Source organism: Lynx rufus, unplaced genomic scaffold (genome assembly GCF_022079265.1).
Source record: "Lynx rufus isolate CCGP_SWC_20201006 ecotype Redwood Valley unplaced genomic scaffold, mLynRuf1.p SCAF_6, whole genome shotgun sequence".
Taxonomy (NCBI): Eukaryota; Metazoa; Chordata; class Mammalia; order Carnivora; family Felidae; genus Lynx; species Lynx rufus.
The window spans coordinates 106488258-106505033 of record NW_025814878.1 but is presented as its reverse complement, the minus strand read 5'-3'; the positions used below and the strand labels follow the sequence as shown (position 1 = coordinate 106505033).

Genomic DNA, 16776 nt, shown 5'->3' with positions numbered 1-16776 from the left:
GTGTGTGTGTGTGTGTGTGTGTGTGTCTGTCTGCCTGCCCCCGGGAGGAGAAAGTGGGAGTCTGCAAGGAGCAGGCTTGTAGGGGGCACCTGATTCCAGAAGGCAAGGGGCTGTCGACCGCCTCCCCGCCCTGATGGTTGGTTGTTCAGGGACTGGGTGTTCTGGATGGAGGCGTCAGAAAGGGAGAGGCTTGTGTGGGTCGGGGAGGATGTGAGAGATACGAGCGGAGTGTGAGGCTGTGAATGTGCCAGGTCTCAGAGCGTGACCTCGGCGGGGTGGCCTCTGAGTGTGGCCAGGGGATGTGTAGGAGCAGGGCGGGGGGCTGTGGAGAGTGTGTGTGGCTGTTTGTGAGACAGAGACTGCGGAAGAGGGGATCGGGGGTGGTGGAGGCCCTGGGAGTGTGGACCGTGTGGTAGGCATGGGTATGTGTGATTTTGTGACTATGGCAATGTGAGTGTGAGCGTCTGGGTGACTTGGTAGTGCGTCTACATCCGTGTGGCACTATGGGAGTATGATCCGTACATGTGAGATCTTATGACCATAGACGTGGTTATGGGTTGAATTGTGCCCCCCACCCAAAAAAACATATGTTGAAATCCTACCCCCCAGCACCTCAGAATATGATCTTTTTTTAAATGTTCATTTATTTATTTAGGGGTGCCTGGGTGGCTCAGTCAGTTGTGTCTGACTTCGACTCAGGTCATGATCTCACGGTTCGTGGGTTCGAGCCCCACGTCGGGCTCTGTGCTGACAGCTGGGAGCCTGGAGCCTGCTTGGGATTCTGTGGTCTCCCTCTCTCTCTCTCTCTCTGTCTCAAAATAAATAAATAAATGAACATTAAAAATTTTTTTTAAGTTTATTTATTTTTGAGAGAGAGAGAGAGAAAGAGCGTGAGTGGGGGAGGGGCAGAGAGAGAGGGAGACACAGAATCCGAAGCAGACTCCAGACCCCGAGCTATCAGCGCAGAGCCCAACATGGGGCTCGAACTCATGAACCGGGAGGTCGTGACCTGAGCCGAAATCAAGAGTTGGCTGCTTGGCCAACTGAGCCCCCACCCCCCCCCCCCAGGTACCCTTCAGAACATGATCTTATTTGGACACGGGGCTGTTGTCGAGGGATTCAAGATGGGGTCGTGCCGGGACAGTACTGGTGGTACCTAGCGCGATGTGACTAGGGTCCCAGTAAAAAGATGTCCGCGGGGAGATGGAGGCGGAGATTGCACAGTAATTGATAATGAGGTTCTGTTGTTTCAGCCACCCAGCGTGTGGTACCGTGTCACAGCAGCTCTTAGGGAACGGATGCTGGAGGATACGAGTATGCGTGCACACTTGGGAGCAGGCAAATAAATGTGGGAAACCATGGGAATGTGTACGCGAGATCCTAGTAGTGAAGATGGGTGTGGGTGTGATTGCCCGACTATGGGGGTGTGTAAATATGTGTGCAAAACCAGGGAATGTGCCAACGTGCACGTGTGTCTGTCTGCACCAGCACATACACGCTCGGTTTCCGCTTACCATCATCCCTGAAAGGAAGCCAGCAGCCATCCTTCACTTCCGGCTGCCTCTGCACACCCCCAGAACCCTTCCCTGACCTTGGGCAGTCAAGGTCAGGTCCGCCCTGGAGGTGGGCTGAGATGGTCTTGCTGAGAGCGGCCCACAGCCTGCCCACCCCCCCACCCCCGCCCCGCCTTGGGGTCAACCCGACATCAAGGTTTAAACCCCACCCATGCATGCAGAACCAGGAGCGTTCAGATTCCTTGTTTGTGGCCCTGGTCATTCTTGCCCAAAGCCTGATTCCTCTCTAGCTCAGGGCTCCTGAGCTGATATCGAGCTGTCTTGCATGGGGACTTCTAAGGAAGACAGGCCTAAACCCATTGATTCTTAAAACAGAGCTGCGTTCCTGAACACCTTTGTTGACCAGGCCCATCCCAGGTGACCACTGAATGTCACAGAGCCACCTGGACACCTAGCATCCCGGGCCATGTCCAGACCAGCCTGTCCTCCCACTGGCCAGCCTCTGTCCCCCAGCCAGGGGCTACCACAATTGTTCAATCACTCACTGAGCATAACACGTGTCCCTAGAGCCTGTCTTAGAATCCCCTAAGGTATCCCAGAGAGGCCTTTCTGCAAAACCTCAGACAAGCCACTTAGGGAACTGAGCCTCAGTTTCTCCTCTGTGAAAAGGGTACAACCAACCCTTGCCCTGCCTATTTTATAGGAATGGTGTCAGGTTTAGGGGGTCTAGTGGACATGGACTTGTCTTATAAAGAAATGCCTTATAAAACGCTCCCACAGCCTGCCTCTGAGAATGACACATCACAAAGGGAGCCCCCCACAGGAAGACCTGTGGTACCGGAATCATCGCCACCATCAGGGTGGTTTTCTGTCTCCTTTTCCAGCTTTCCACAATCTCTTCCCTTAGCTTCTTAATGGTTTGATTTAATTCAGGGGGTCTGCAAACGGTGGCCCCTAAGCCAAACCCTGCCTATTTCTGTACGGTCTGTGAACGAAGAATGATTTTTATAGATGAACGAACATTTGCCATCAATTTTATGATAGGGAGCATTACCTTTGAGTTCCAGTCAAACAAAATGTTACCCCTCTCCTCCCCCCAAATCCCATTCTTCTCATTAGCAGATATGGGCTACAAATATTACACTCAGTTATTTTTTTTTGTACTCCGTTATCACTGTAATTGTAATCCCGTCAATAAAAATTTTGTGAAAGTTTGTTTTCTTTCTTGTTATAGGAGTCCCTACGTAATATCCTTGATTCTGTCTCTTGGCCCACAAAGCCTGAAATATTTACTATCTGGCCTGTTACAGAAATCATCTGCTGGTCTCTGCCTCCACTACTGAACCATTCTGCCATTCCAGAAACAAGTTGGCCATGGTTTGCCAATCCCCAAATAGAACACTCTAAGCCCTTGGCCATTTTGATTGGTTTGGAGCAAGGTAAGTAAATTCCTAGACAGGTCCCAACAAGCCAGCATTTGCTCGAACAGTTCACCGGCCTGGACTGGGCAGGATGTGAGTCTAAAGCTGATGGGACTCCCTCCAAGGACTCTGAGAACAAAGCCCACCCAGGGAAAGGCAGAGTTAAGCAATGCACAGAACCCAATGGCAGGGGTTGAAGCCCCTGGATCACACATCACCTGCAGGGAACCCTACCCCTTGATTTTTTGGGTTACGCGAGCCAATCAGTTCCCGTTGTTATTTGAGCCTATTTGCGGTGAATTTTCTGATGCTTGCACGGATACAAGAGTATAAAAGAAGAGTGTCTAAGCTAGCTCGGGGCATTCAAGGAAAACTTCCAGGAGGAGGTGTCATCTAAGCTGGGTCTTAGAGTCAGCCAGGAAAGCAGAAAGAAGAAAAGGTATGCCAAGCAGGGAGCACGACGGGAGGACAAGGAGCATAGCACAGGCCACAGGTCCCAAGTGGCAGAGCCGGGAGTGACCAGGGATGGACTCAGAGGTTCAAGGGAGGAAACCTGTGCACCAGGCCAACGTGCTCGAATTTAGCTCTGTGGAGATGGAATTTTTTTTCTAATGTTTATTTATTTTTGAGGGAGAGGGAGAGAGAGCACGAGCAGGGGAGGGGCAGAGAGAGAGGGAAACCGGGGGATCTGAAGCAGGCTCTGCACTGAAGCCCCACCTGGGGGCTCGGGGCTCGAACTCACAACCACAGTCTGATCAGACCTGAGCCGAAGTCGAACGCTTAACCGATTAACCGCTAAACCTACTGAGCCACCCAGGCGCCCCACGGAGATGGGTCTTAAGCAAGGCATGACAAGCTCTGGTTGGCACTTGAGACTGAACTTTTGACCAATGCTCTTTGGTCAAAAGAGAGGGAGAGAGGAGGTATAGGAACAGGGAGGTATAGGAAGAGATCAGGTTGGAAGTGGGGGGAGGGGTGGCAATTAGGAAGCTACTGGAATACCTCAGGGGGAAGACGATGAAGGTCCAGACCATCAAGAGTGGGGATGGAGAAGAGGGAATGACCCTGAGAATATTCTGGAAGTCACATCCGGAGGACTTGGTGACTGATTGGATGTGAAAAGGAAGGGATAGGGAGAATCAAGGGGTGACTCCTAGTTTCTAGAGGGACGGGGTGGATCAGAATGCCACCACTGAGGAGAAAATGCCAAAGTGGAGTATGTTTTGGGACGCAGATGATGATTTGAGTCTGGGATACGTTGCATATGCCATCACTGGAGGCTCACAGACGTGGAGGTGGGGGTGAGACGTCCAGATTGGGTTAGTACTTGGAGCCACCAACCCAGACTTGGTTAAAACCATGCGAGTGGGTGGGACTGTCCAAGAGGACACGCAGCTTGAGGGGAGCAGTGGGTCAAGGCTGAAGCCTTGAGAACACCAAGCATTTAAGAGGGGGGCCGTGGGAGATGACACGAATTCACAGAAGCACATGGAAAGGAAAAGTCAAGGAGGAGAACAGAGGGCAGAGTGTGCCAGGCGCTGGCACCCGGCCCATTATCTGTGGGCACATACCTCTAGATGGACAAGGCCGCTCACTGCCAACACCTGCTCTTTGCCAGAGGGTTTTTCTGGCCATGGAAACACTCTTGACTCCAGCTCAGGCCAAGCTGGAAGTGCTGGAGAGTTAACGTGCCCTGAAGCAGCCTTGAACCCACAGCAAAGGGGAGAACCAGTAGATAAATACCCCAGCTTTCTCGCCCTGTGGTATGGACAACTTGAAGCATATCTCATTTATCTTTCAGAGTTCCCGGCCAATGCACGAGAACACTCCCTCCATTGGCTTCCTGGCCTCCGTTCTCACTTTCCCGCTCCTCCACAGGTATTTCCAGGGACCCCTTCCCAAACAGACTACTTGTGCTGGAATCTTTGTCTCGGTGCCTGCTTCTGGGAGAATCTAAACTTGCCATGAAAACCAAACGAGTAGAAACTTTCAAGATGTTCCCTCCAGGTAACGTCTGTCTTGAGGGAATCATGTCCTCACTGCCCCCGTGTTCACCTCTACGCTCACAAAGAGGCAGGCCAATTATTGCCCGGCTCCCAAGGTTCTCGGGGGGGGGGGGGAGCTTTCTCATCTGAGGATGAACAAACCTCACTCTCAAAAAATCCTTTCTGGGGCGTCTGGGTGGCTCAGTTGGTTGAGCATCCAACTCTTGGTTTTGGCTCAGGTCATGGTCTTAGTGGTTCATGGGTTTGAGCCTCAAGTTGGGCTCTGCACTGACAGTGCAGAGCCTGCTTGGGATTCTCTCTCTCCCTCTCTTTCTATCCTCCCCCGCTCGCTCTCTCTGTCTCTCTCTCAAAATAAACAAAGTTAAAAAGAAATCCTTTTCCTCTCTCCTCACCTCAGCCCCTCCTGTGTTTCGGGGTTCCTGTGTGCAGGGAAGAGGGGTCACATTCTCTTGAATAGTGCAGAGGCTCAGAAAGGACTACCTCGGCCTGAGCACCCTCTTCTTGTACCCCTGGCTCAGCCCTCTCCTTTTCCAGCACTCTGGCACTTTTTTCCATTCGTCACATGTCCAGGCTGGCAGGTTCTCTTTCTGTCTGTGATCCAGGAACTGGCTCTGACTGCCAGCAGTGACCCACAAGGGAGGCAGGAAGGGCTGGGTGGCCTGGAAACACTCCCCACTTCCAACCTACCTCTCACGTCTTATCTCTCAAGGCACGAAACCAAGGAGAATGGCCTTGAACCAGACTTCTGGGGGGCAGGGAGGAAGAGCCCTCAAGAAGCCATATGGTAGTGCAGCAACAAAGTGGACACATGCTGTGTACCAAGCCAGGGTGTGGACACAGGCACTTTGCTCATGTCATCGGGGAACTGGGCATGAGTTTCACTGAGCTGTGGTCTTATCACTTGTAAAGCGAGGTTAATAACACTACCCACCTATAAATTGGTCCAGTGTGGAAAACAGTATGGAGGTTCTTCAAGAAAGTAAAATAGAAATACCATAGGAACCAATAATTACACTACTGGGTGTTTACCCAAAGAAAACAAAAACACTAACTTGAAAAGATATATGCACCCTATGTTTATCGCAGCATTATTTACAGCAGCCGAGATACGGAAGCAACCTGTGTCCACCAATAGATGAATGGATAAGGAAAAAGTTGGGTGTGTGTGCATATACACACGCACACACACACACACACACACCCTGGAGTATTACTCAGCCATAAAAAAGAATGAGATCTTGCCATTTGCAACATGGATAGACCTGGAGGGTATTATGGTTAGTGACATAAGTCAGACAGAGAAAGACAAATACCATACGATTTTGCTTACATGTGGAATCGAAAACAAAACAAAGCAAAACAAATGAGCAAACAAAGAAAGCAGAAACAGACCCCTCTGTACAAAGAACAAAATGATAGTTGCCACAGAGAGGAGGGGAGTGTGGGGATGGGCCACATGGGGTGAAGGGGAGTAGGAAGGACAGACTTCCAGGTATGGAATGAATAAGTCACAGGATGAAAGATGTCGCATAGGGAAGATAGTCGAGGGTATTGTAATAGTGTCATATGATGACAGGTGCCAGCTACACTTGTGAGCACAGCATAATGTACAGACTATGGAGTCGCTGTGTTTTACACCTGAAACTAATATAACGTTGTGTTAACTATACTTCGATTTTTTTTAAATGGGGGGGGGAGTGGGCCTTACGGATGAAAGATGCACAATACCACTCCCAATGAAGGAAATGCAAATTTAAAGCTTTTTTTTTTATTTTGAGAAAGAGCAAGCAAGTGGGGGAGGGGCAGAGAGAGAAGGAGAGAGAGAGAGAGAGAGAGAGAGAATCCCACGCAGGTTCCAAGCTGTCAGCGCGGAGCCTCACTTGGGGCTCGAACTCGTGAACCATGAGATCATGCCCTGAGCCAAAATCAAAGAGTCAGACGCTTAACCGACTGAACCGCCCAGGCGCCCCTGGAAATACAGATTTAAAAAAAATCACAGTGCCCACCTGACTTAGGCTGGATGCCCCCGAGACAACTATTCCAGTATATGGGTCTGATTCAGGAGGTAAACGCCAGTAGAGAAGTGAAGAAGTAAGACAAGGAAGGGAAGGAAGGTGATAAAGGGTGGGGGGCTCTCCCAGAAGCGGTTAATGCCCCTGCACTTCTGGCCTCCCACACTGTGGTAAAGTGGATTTCAAGGCCCAGAGGGAGCCTTCAGGCAAGGACAGGCAGGTGTTGGTGACTAAAAGCCTTAGGAGTCTAAGAGGTCAGGGGGAAGGCACAGGAGTGGGGCACTAACATAATATATTGTATCATCTCTGAGGGCTGTTAGGAGGTGAAATGAGGTCACACATGAAGAATGCTTAACACAGTGCCTGATGCACAGTTGGTTCATCTCTAATTGAGATCCAACCTCACTCCAGCCTCCCGATGCCTGGCTCCAGAGACTTCCTGCTGCCTAGTGACCACGAGGAAGGTCTTGGAGACTGGAGGGCCAGGGGTCAAGAGAAGAAGGGACTGGAGGAGAGAAGGCCAGAAAAAAGAAGGGGTACAAAAGAACCAAGAAGGAGGTGGGCCCAGCCCAGACCTGGCATGGAATGTGATTCAGGACACAGTATGAAAGCCGCAAGAAAATGTGTGAGCTCCACTCCATGGGCCCAGCTGGACACCACACACAATAAGCAATGTGTAAAAACTCTCTCTTATCTCCTCTCATATCCATGCTACATCTGTTGCCTCTGCCATTTGGGGCACTGCCTTCTAAGAGAGAGAGAAAAAGAGAGAGAGAGAAAAAGAGAGAGAAGAAGAAAGAAAGAAAGAAAGAAAGAAAGAAAGAAAGAAAGAAAGAAAGAAAGAAAGAAAAAGAAAAAGGAAGGAAGGAAGAGAGAAAGAGAGGGAGAGAGAGGGAGGGAGGAAGACAGGAAGAGAGAAAGAGTGGAGGAGGGAGAGATAGGGAGAAGGAGAGAGGAAGGAAGAAAGGAAGGAAGGAAGGGAAGAAAGAAAGAATCCACATTAGGACCACTGTGGGAATCAGAGATACGTATCAGATACATATCAGAAATGCCTGTTATATTGGGGCACCTGGGTGGCTCAGTTAGTTAAGCATCCAACTTCGGTTCAGGTCATGATCTCGCTGTTCATGGGTTTGTGCTGAGCCTGGAGCCTGCTTTGGATTGTGTCTCCCTCTCTCTCTTTCTGCCCGCCCCCCGCCCCACTCACACCCTGTCTTGTCGCGTGTGCTCTCTCTCAAAAATAAATAAACATTAAAAAAAAAAAAAAAGGTCTAGCATATAATAGATGCTTCATAGGTGGTAGCTATTCCCAGTGTGAGGCTACCTTGGCTTTGACTTTCCTCCTTTATATCCCATCCCATCTCACCCTCCAGCGCCAGTGGCTGAGACCTCAAACCCTAGGCTTTCAAGGTTCTCCTGGGAAGGAATGCTTCCCTTGCTCAGCAGAGTTCTGAAGGCATCCTCATGGACCAGCAGAAGGGGAGCAGGAAGAAGTGTGGAAAAGAATGGAAGCACAGCCTTCTGGGAGGAGGGGTGCCTCTGAGGGTGTGAGAGTGCCACCTTGTCCTACCCCAGCTCCCTTGACGCCCCCCAGCCCTGTCCCTCCATCAGTGAAGACGCATTTCCTGCCCAAGTTCTACAACCAACCCCCAGCCGATGCCTTCAGGGCACCAACTTGCTCTGCGGTGTATCAGGCTTTTTTTTTTTCTTTAAGCTCTGCTCTTAAGTATCTAATCATAATAAAATGTAATCAACAAGCATTTACTGTGCATGTACTATGCAAAACACACTGTGCTGGGTGCAACAGGAAATTCCAAAATGACTACAATTGTAAGCCACTGACCTCAGTTTGTTATGTAGTTGGAGAGATGAGGCATAAATGATTAAACAGTTAACAAACAACAGAATGTGTTACAAGTTCTTAGGTGCTTACTGAATAAAAGTTAGCCAACAAGGCATTGTAACAGGAGCGCGGAAGGGGAGAGGGAAGGACGTGCAAGCCGGACAGGTAATCAAGGAATAACAACCCAGCTCCAATCTACCCAGTGCTGAGACTGAGAAGCCCACGTGACTTACACCATGCCTCCCCACCTCTCTGCCTGATCATGTGTCTCTCCATTCAGCAGCTGAAAAAACCCAGTAACCCCCCACCGGGCCCCTCCGCTTTGGGATTTCAGGCTAGAAAGTGACAGAATTGGGATTAAAATCCAAGCGTCTTCACAAGGAAGGAAATCATGGGGCAGCTCCCAAAGGGGATGAAGGGAGAAGGGGTTCTGTCCTCTGAGCCTGCTCCTTGCCTTGTCGCCAGGCACACCCCTTCTTCCGTGAATGGCAGGGTGCCATGCACAGGGGAGGGGAAGGGCAATGGGCGTGCTCCTGGTGTGTGTCCTCCTCTATCCCTCCAGGGAAATCTCTCCACAGAGAAGTCTCATTTGACCCAAAGACACTGTGTTCTAATTGATGGAAAATTGTCCACTGCTTGTCAAGTTATTGTTCATTTCCTGGTCCTTAATGACTGATTTTCCACCAATTAGCCTAGAGTCCCATGCCCGCCACCCTATGGACAAGGCCCAAGTCTCTGAGTCCCTAAAAGCGACTGCAGGGGGCCCTACAAATATCTCCCAGGGCCCAGGCACGCGGCCAGCCTAGCACCAAGCAGGGCAACTGGGTTCCGCCCCCAGTCCTAAGTGCCCTCCACCTCATAGCCCCTTGGGATGGTTCCCCACACAGTGCATGGTCCTCTACTCAGGGCAATATGGTAAACTGATAAAGCTTCCCCCCGCCCCCCCAGGGCTAAGAGCCTCCCTTAAGGGGTGTGTGTGTGTGTCTAGAGAGTGTCTTGAGGGTTCCTGGCACAGTTCATTAAGATATCAACCCTTAATGAAATATTTCTTTGTTTAAATCATCATTTATCTTGCGGAACGGAGGCCTTTGTGGCAAAGGAAAAGGCTGCCCCCTTCCATCCCTCCCCCACCTCCACCCAGCACAGACCCGGGGTCTTTCTGAGTCAGAAAGACTGGGAAGCAGGGTGGGGAGGAGCAGCTGGGAAATGAGGAAGGGAGAAGATTCCAGAGTGGAGGAACCACAGGCGGAAAGGGGAACAACTTGATTGAGCAGGAGGCAAAGGAGGAGAGAGAAACAGAAGGCCCCCGGGGGGTGGGATGGGGGAGGGGAGGTGGACACAGCAGGAAGCCCACTGCAGTGTGACCACAATGGCCAAAGGTTGGAAACAACTCAACTGTCCATCACTGGGAGGCTGGGCAAGGAAACCAGGGCACCTGCTAGAGTGGAATGCTCTCCACCAGCCTTTTCAATGATTGACCTAGAGATACATGTAGCAAACCTAAATTAATCTCCCCAGCATGGAGTTCAGTAATAAACACCAAGAACAAAAAGTAAAAGCAAGGAGCAGAAAGATACCTTCTATTTAAAATTTCATGATACCCAAGCGACACTAAATGATGAATAGTATAAAACTTAATTTGGGAGGGCTCCCTCCAACTGCAAGGAAGTGGCTACCTCTGGCAAGGGAAGGATAGAGAAAGACTAAAAGGGATACGGAGAGGTCCTCAATTCTATCAGCAACAACGCTGAAGCTTTTTAGTTGAAGCATGAAGAAAGGCACGCAAATCAGAAGGACACATCAGCTCAAGTAATTTTCACACAGTGAGCAGAACCGTGCCACCAACTCCCAAATCCAAAAAACCCCGAACAGGGGCATCTGAGTGGCTCGGTCAGTGAAGCCTCCGATTCTTGATTTCGGCTCAGGTCATGATCTCACGGTGTGTGGGTTTGAGCCCCGCGATGGGCTCTGTGCTGACAGCTCAGTGCCTGGAGCCTGCTTCGGATTCTGTGTCTCCCTCTCTCTCTGCCCCTCCCCACTCGCTCTCTCTCTCTCTCTCTCTCTCTCAATAAATAAATAAACATTAAAAAAAAAAACAAACTCAGAACATGCCCATGCCCAGATCCCCCCCCCCACCCCGGAACCCCTTTGTACCCTCTCCCAGTCATGTCCCCTCTCTCCTGAGTTCTAATGTTATCAATCCGACCAGTTTTTGAATTTCAGATAAATGGATTCACACTGGCTGCTTTCTCTTACGGCTTGTCTTGTTCTTATGCACAACATTCTGTGCGTGAGATTCCTCCACGGTGCTGTGCGTGGCGACGGCTTATTCATTCTCCTTGCCAAGTACTCGCCCGTGTATGAGAATACCCTGATACGTCTACTTATTGCAGTGCTGCTGGGCACATCCTTGTGTACGTCTTCTGGTGAACATGTCTGCATTTTAGGACTGGAGTTGCCGTGTTAGGCTGGAAAGTTTAATTCCGCAATAAGGCTGAGGGAAAAAAAGTTAAGACCCAGTCGGTCAGATGAACGGAAACATAAAGTATCTGGGCCTAGATGTGTTGGGACTGTGGGATTAACGAGAATACTATTTTTGGACACACACCCACCACCACGCAGGAGCGTCAGGCTGGTATGAGGAATGAGCTCACCCACTAGCCCACTTCATCCCCACAACAGGGAGGCAGTGGACCCCGGGGGAGGAGCTTCTGCTTGGGAGCAGGAAGATCTGGGAGCCCACCCCTGCTGCAATACCTCCCAGCTGTGTGGCGTGGGGCAAGTTGCTTGACCTCTCTGAACCTCAAGTGCCTCACTTATAAAACGAGAAGAGCCACCATGTCTGGGGTGATAGAGCTCAAAAGCATGTGAGTCAAGTGGCTGGCATGCAGCCAGCAGCTAGTAAGGATCAACGGCTGTTGTATGCATGATGTGCATTTTTGTGAGGTCGGAATTCTGCATTTGTAGGTGAGGAAACTGGGATTTACAAAAGGGAAAGGGAGCATTTGTGGAAAGCTGGATGATTTGCCCGTGCCCTGTCCTGCCAACCATCTAAGGAGCCATTCTCTCAGTGTCGTGGACGAGGAAACTAAGGCGCAGACATCACGTAACTTGCCCGGGTTACACTGCTGGCAAAGACAGAGGCTGAAGTTCAACCCAAGGCCGCCTCACACCAGCCCAATCTGAAGCCAGCTCCAGGCTCTGAGCTGTGAGCACAGAGCCCGACGCAGGGCTTGAACCCACGAACCGAACCATGAGATCATGACCTGAGCCGAGGTCAGCTGCTTAACCGACTGAGCCACCCAGGCGCCCCCAAGGGCTACTCTTTTGAACCTTTTCTCAGAGCTCTTGTACCAGAAGGAAGAGCTTTGAACTGGCTGCTTTGATTTCACTGTGTTAATTCTGTACCTTTTTCTGGTGAGGCCTCGCCTTCCTCACCAAAATGCCCTTTAGGGGAGGATAAGACAGGATCTTTGCCTCTCTCGTGTCCCTAATGTGACTCACAGGGTGCTGGAAACTGAGTTGGCCTGGAGATGACCGGTAACCTGAAATGAAAGCCAAAACAACCCAGGGAACTCTATTGGGGCAAGGGAGCCCGTGTGGGAGGTACGGAGGGCTGCTCCAAGAAAGCCATGTGGAAAGGACTTGTTGGGGCTGAGAGCCAGAAAAGAGGTGGAGAAGCCCACCCCACCTCCTCTCTGCAAAAATCCCTTCTTTTCCACTGAAAGTCCTGAGATGTCACCCCACCCCAAGCCTCCGCAAAAATGATGGGAAGGAGGCCTGAGGGGCACGGCCACTGCCCAGCTGGGCTTACACGAGGGCCTGCCAGCCCCAGGCCTGGCCCAGACCTGTCCACCCATCCTGACTCCCACCAGAGCTGACTCCCCATGGAAGATAAATTGGATCACGTTATCAAGAGCTTCCTTCCTCCGCAACCGCACTCCTCCTCAGGTAAGACCCCAGCAGTACTGCTCTAGAAGCCTCCGTGAGGTTCTTCCCTGTCCTCCTGGAAGCGGCTCCGGTTGGAATCCTGCTTCACCACTTACCAGCTCTGTAAGCCTGGGCAGATGACTTCATCTTTCCGTGCCTCAGCTTTCTCCTCTGTAAAATGGGCATGACGGCACTATCCACCTCATCAGGTTATTGAGAAGATGACACGTGTCTTCTGCCTGGCCTGTGGCAGGACTCGAACATTTGCTGTGGTTATTGCTACTGCCATGGCTGCGCTGGGAAGGACACTGTGGCGCCCACATGAATGACCCTTAGAACACTCCTTCCAACAATCTCACACCTAGATACCCGGATGGTTCCAGCTGGACCTAAATATGCCCATCACGCCCACACAGCAAGGCAAATACATAGGATTCTGGACCTGGACAGGCACCACTAACTTACAACTACTTCTGACTATTTGTACCCAACAGAAGAGGGATGGAATAATTGATGAACAACCCAAAAGGGAGCCTCCTCTCCTGACATCCTTTTCTTCCAAGCCCCATTGGAAAGACTTTCTCCTCTGAGAAACCCTTCTCTCCCCAGGCCACAGGACTGACTCACCCTGAGGACACCCAGCTCACATTCCACAGGGGCCTCAATGTGCCTGCCCTATCTCCACCTGCCTCCTGTGATTTGGACCAGGAGAGCCTTCAAGAACCACCGTCTTCCTGCCCTCCTCCCTTGCTCACGGGCACTCCTTGAAGATCTCTGGGGGCGTCCTTCACCTCTCCCCACGCGCAACACGGAGACAGACAGGAGATGTTTGGGGGGTGGAAGATTTATTCAGATTTCCACGGGTCTCTGAGCAGAGCGGCTGCTACCAGCAAACCCTTCTGCGTTGGAATTTGGGCCTTTCCCCATCTGGACTCCCCCCACCCCATCCCTGCCCCCACCGAAACCCAACACACGCCACGGCCTCCACCACTCTCTCTCCAGCCCCCCACCCCACCCTTCCAGCCCCCCAGGCAAAGGCTCTGCGCTGAGCTTTGTCATCTAATTTGCCCGGATAACTGCCTCGACTTTGCACCTCGCTTCTCCCGCGTGTATCCGGCTTTGGGCCCCTTCTTCACCGGTTCGCAGAGCACTTTCTGGGAAATTCCCCTTCCGGAAAGGGAGTCAGCGCTGGCCGGGGGTGAGCGTTCACAAAGCCCAGAAGGAGCCTCCCCGCCTCCCCCACCCCCGGGTCAGAAAGCTCACCTCCAGCCCCCACGCAGTGGCGAGCAGGAGGGAGGCCAGGAAGAACCCGGGCCGACACCGGCCCCGGGCTCCGAGCCCCCGGCCACTCCCCGCGCCGAGAGCAGCCCGCTGGGAACCAATGAACCGTGTGGGAGCAGGGCTCGGCCGTACCTCCAGACTCCAGGGAAAAGCTGGGGTTTGCCAAGCGCGCCACAGGATTCGCGAGGGCAGAGAGGATCCCTGGGGTCTCTCCACCTCCCGGCTTTCTCAGGGCCGCAGTCCCGTGTCTTCTCCCCAAGTCCCCACTTTCCTTCCCCTAAAGTTCGCTCCACGTGGTGTTCTCTCGCCCGCCGCGGCGGCCTGGCCGGGTGAAAGCGGCTGCACCTGCTTTAGGCGAATTATGGTAGCGCTAGAAGTTGGTCTCCCCTCCCTCCGCCGCTCGCTCGCTCCCTCCTCCTCGGCTCTCCGCGCGCTCCCTCCTTCCCCCTCCACCCCGCGTCCCCCGCCCCCTCCCGCCCCGCCCGCGCGCCGCCCGCTCGCAGCCACTCGCAGCCCGGGCTCAGTCGCAGCCCCTCGGAGTCCAGAGCCGGCCGCCCCTGCGGACCGGACAGCGCGGCCGGCGGCCGGGACGGAGCCCCCAGCCCGCGAGGAGGGCGCGGCGCAGGCGGCGGCGGCGCGGCGGGGAGGAGCCCGGGCCGGAACCAGGGCTGGGCCGGGGGCGGGGACGCCGGGGTCCCGGAGCCCCGGAGCCGGAGCGAGCGAACGAGCGTCGCGGGAGGACCGGGAAGGAGGAGCACCGCCGGAGCGAGCCGAGCTGCCCACAAAGTGCGATGCCCCGGCGGGGCTAAGGCGCGCGGCGGCCGGCGCGGCGCGGCGCGGAGGGAGGACGCCCGGGAGCTGCGCGGCGCCGGGCGGCGCGGAGGGGCAGCCCCAGCGGGCGGCGGCGGGCCCGGGCTGCGACCCGAGCGAGCCCCATGCCCCGCGCGGGCTGACGGGCCGGAGCCCGCACGGAGCGGCCGGGCCGGACAGGTAGGTGGCGGGCCGAGCCCGGGGACGCGGGTGGGGGCTGGGCCGGCGACCAGACCAACTCCCTAGCTCGCGCACTCTCTCCCCGCTCACTGGCTCACTTTGTGTTTGCAAACTGCCCGCCGGAGACGCGCCGGGCGCCGGGAGGAGCCGGGCCCAGGCCGGCGCACTTTGTTCCAGCCGGGGCCGGCTGCGGCGCCCTGACCCCGCGCCGCCACCACACCCCGCCCCCGGCCCGGGCCCCCGCGGCCCAGAGCCGCCTTGGGAACAGGTGGGGGCTGCTGCGCGGCGGCGGGAGGTGGGGGCAGCCGGAGGTCGGCTGGGGCGGGGGTGCTGGCTGGAAAGGCTACTGAGGCCCGCCCTTCCCCCCCAGAATCTGGGCCCCGCCCCCTCCCGGCCTGACCGCTGGGAGTGGGGTGTAAGGGGGCGCGACCCCCCCCCCGGTCCCCCGCCCGAGTCAAACAAAGAGTACTTCCCGGCCCGGACTTTCCAGAGCTGGGGAGGGAAGTGGTAGCGCCAGCTCCCCCAACCCCAGTCTGTCCAGCACTCCCCGAGACGCGCCGGAGGCAGATGGGGGGGGGACCTCGGTGGCACCCGCCGCGTCGCCTCGAGTGAGAGGCAGACTTGTTTTTCTTGGGGTCGCACCTTGGAGGCTCCGGGGCCAGTCAACCCCTTTCCTCCATCGCTCGGTCAGCTCGGAGATTGAGCGGAAAACTTCTTGGGGACTTGAGAACGTCTGGAAACGGCCCCCGTGATTTTGTGCGCCTGTGCTGGAGGGCGGGGGACAGACCCGGCAGATACCTTTATTCACCGCATTTAGGGAGAACCACCCCCACCCCCCCTCCACCTCACCATGGTGGGGAGAAAGGGAGGATGGCAGCAGGGTTCTTTCCAGGGAAGAGGGTTCCCAAGTGACCAAGCCCAAGCGGGACGACCCCCCCCCCACGGACGCCTCTCTTTGACCGGCGGTCACCCCGTGGCGCTCTGGCCTCGCGCTCCCCATCAACGCCAAACAAACTAACTTGGAGCTGAGCCCGGGCAAAGCCTGTGGCGCTAGAATGCGGGGCTCCCTGAGCGACCCGGGGTCCCGGCCTCCCCGGCAAAGAACGGTGTGATTTCGCGGGACGCGGATTCTGAGACAGAGGCCCTAACAGCTGCGGATTCCTTCTCTACAATTGGGATACCTCGTGAACACGTCCGCGTCTCACCCAGACTATCTAGGTTGGGGGAAGATGATATGGGAATGCGGCCCCCCTGAGCCTGCAGAGCGACCGGCTCATCCCTTTTGCACCCCGGCTTCTCTTGCCAACCCCCGCCTGGTGGATTTCCTCCCTCACTGGGCGCCTGGGGTTTAAGGCGTCTGGAGATCACCGCGTGCCTCGCACCCTAGCACCGGGTCTCCCTGCGGATTGGCCGCTGAGGCTGGAGCAGGGGTTCAGGTGGGGACCTGAAAGAGCAAACCGGAGTATGAAGCTGTCACGCAGTGGGGGGGCGGGGGGGTGTTCCTGAGAAAGCCCAGGAGCGTTTTGGCCAATGCGGGTTTTTACTTGAACTTCAACATCTTTATCCCCCGGCTTAAAGCACCACCTGGATTGTCCCAGGGTGAGCTGTGTTGGGTCTGGGATTAAGGCCCCAGGAGTGAAGCTTGAGGGGCAGCTTGGGGTTGGAGCCACAGACTGGCCAGGGTGCGCCATCTCCCACGCAGGAAGAAGGGGCAGCCGGCCGTCTATATGGCGTGTAGCTGCTAGAGGGTTTGACCAGTCCCACTGGGCAAACGGAGTG

At 54.4% G+C, this 16776-nt stretch overlaps 1 protein-coding gene and 1 long non-coding RNA gene across 6 annotated transcripts in view; both read left to right on the top strand.

The window, feature by feature from the left end:
• The first annotated feature begins 2756 nt into the window (after positions 1-2756).
• LOC124528798 (uncharacterized) lies at positions 2757-8882 on the top strand. The gene is made up of 3 exons (XR_006966234.1): positions 2757-2953; positions 4814-4942; positions 8327-8882. It is a non-coding gene; the product is annotated as an uncharacterized LOC124528798 (long non-coding RNA).
• Positions 8883-14913: 6031 nt separating this feature from the next.
• Positions 14914-16776, top strand: part of FOXP4 (forkhead box P4) — a 51651-nt gene continuing 49788 nt past the window's right edge. For all 5 annotated transcript variants that reach the window (XM_047102463.1, XM_047102465.1, XM_047102461.1 and 2 more), the window contains exon 1: positions 14914-14997. The gene's annotated coding sequence lies outside the window, so the exon portion shown is untranslated. The remainder of the gene's footprint in view (positions 14998-16776) is intronic.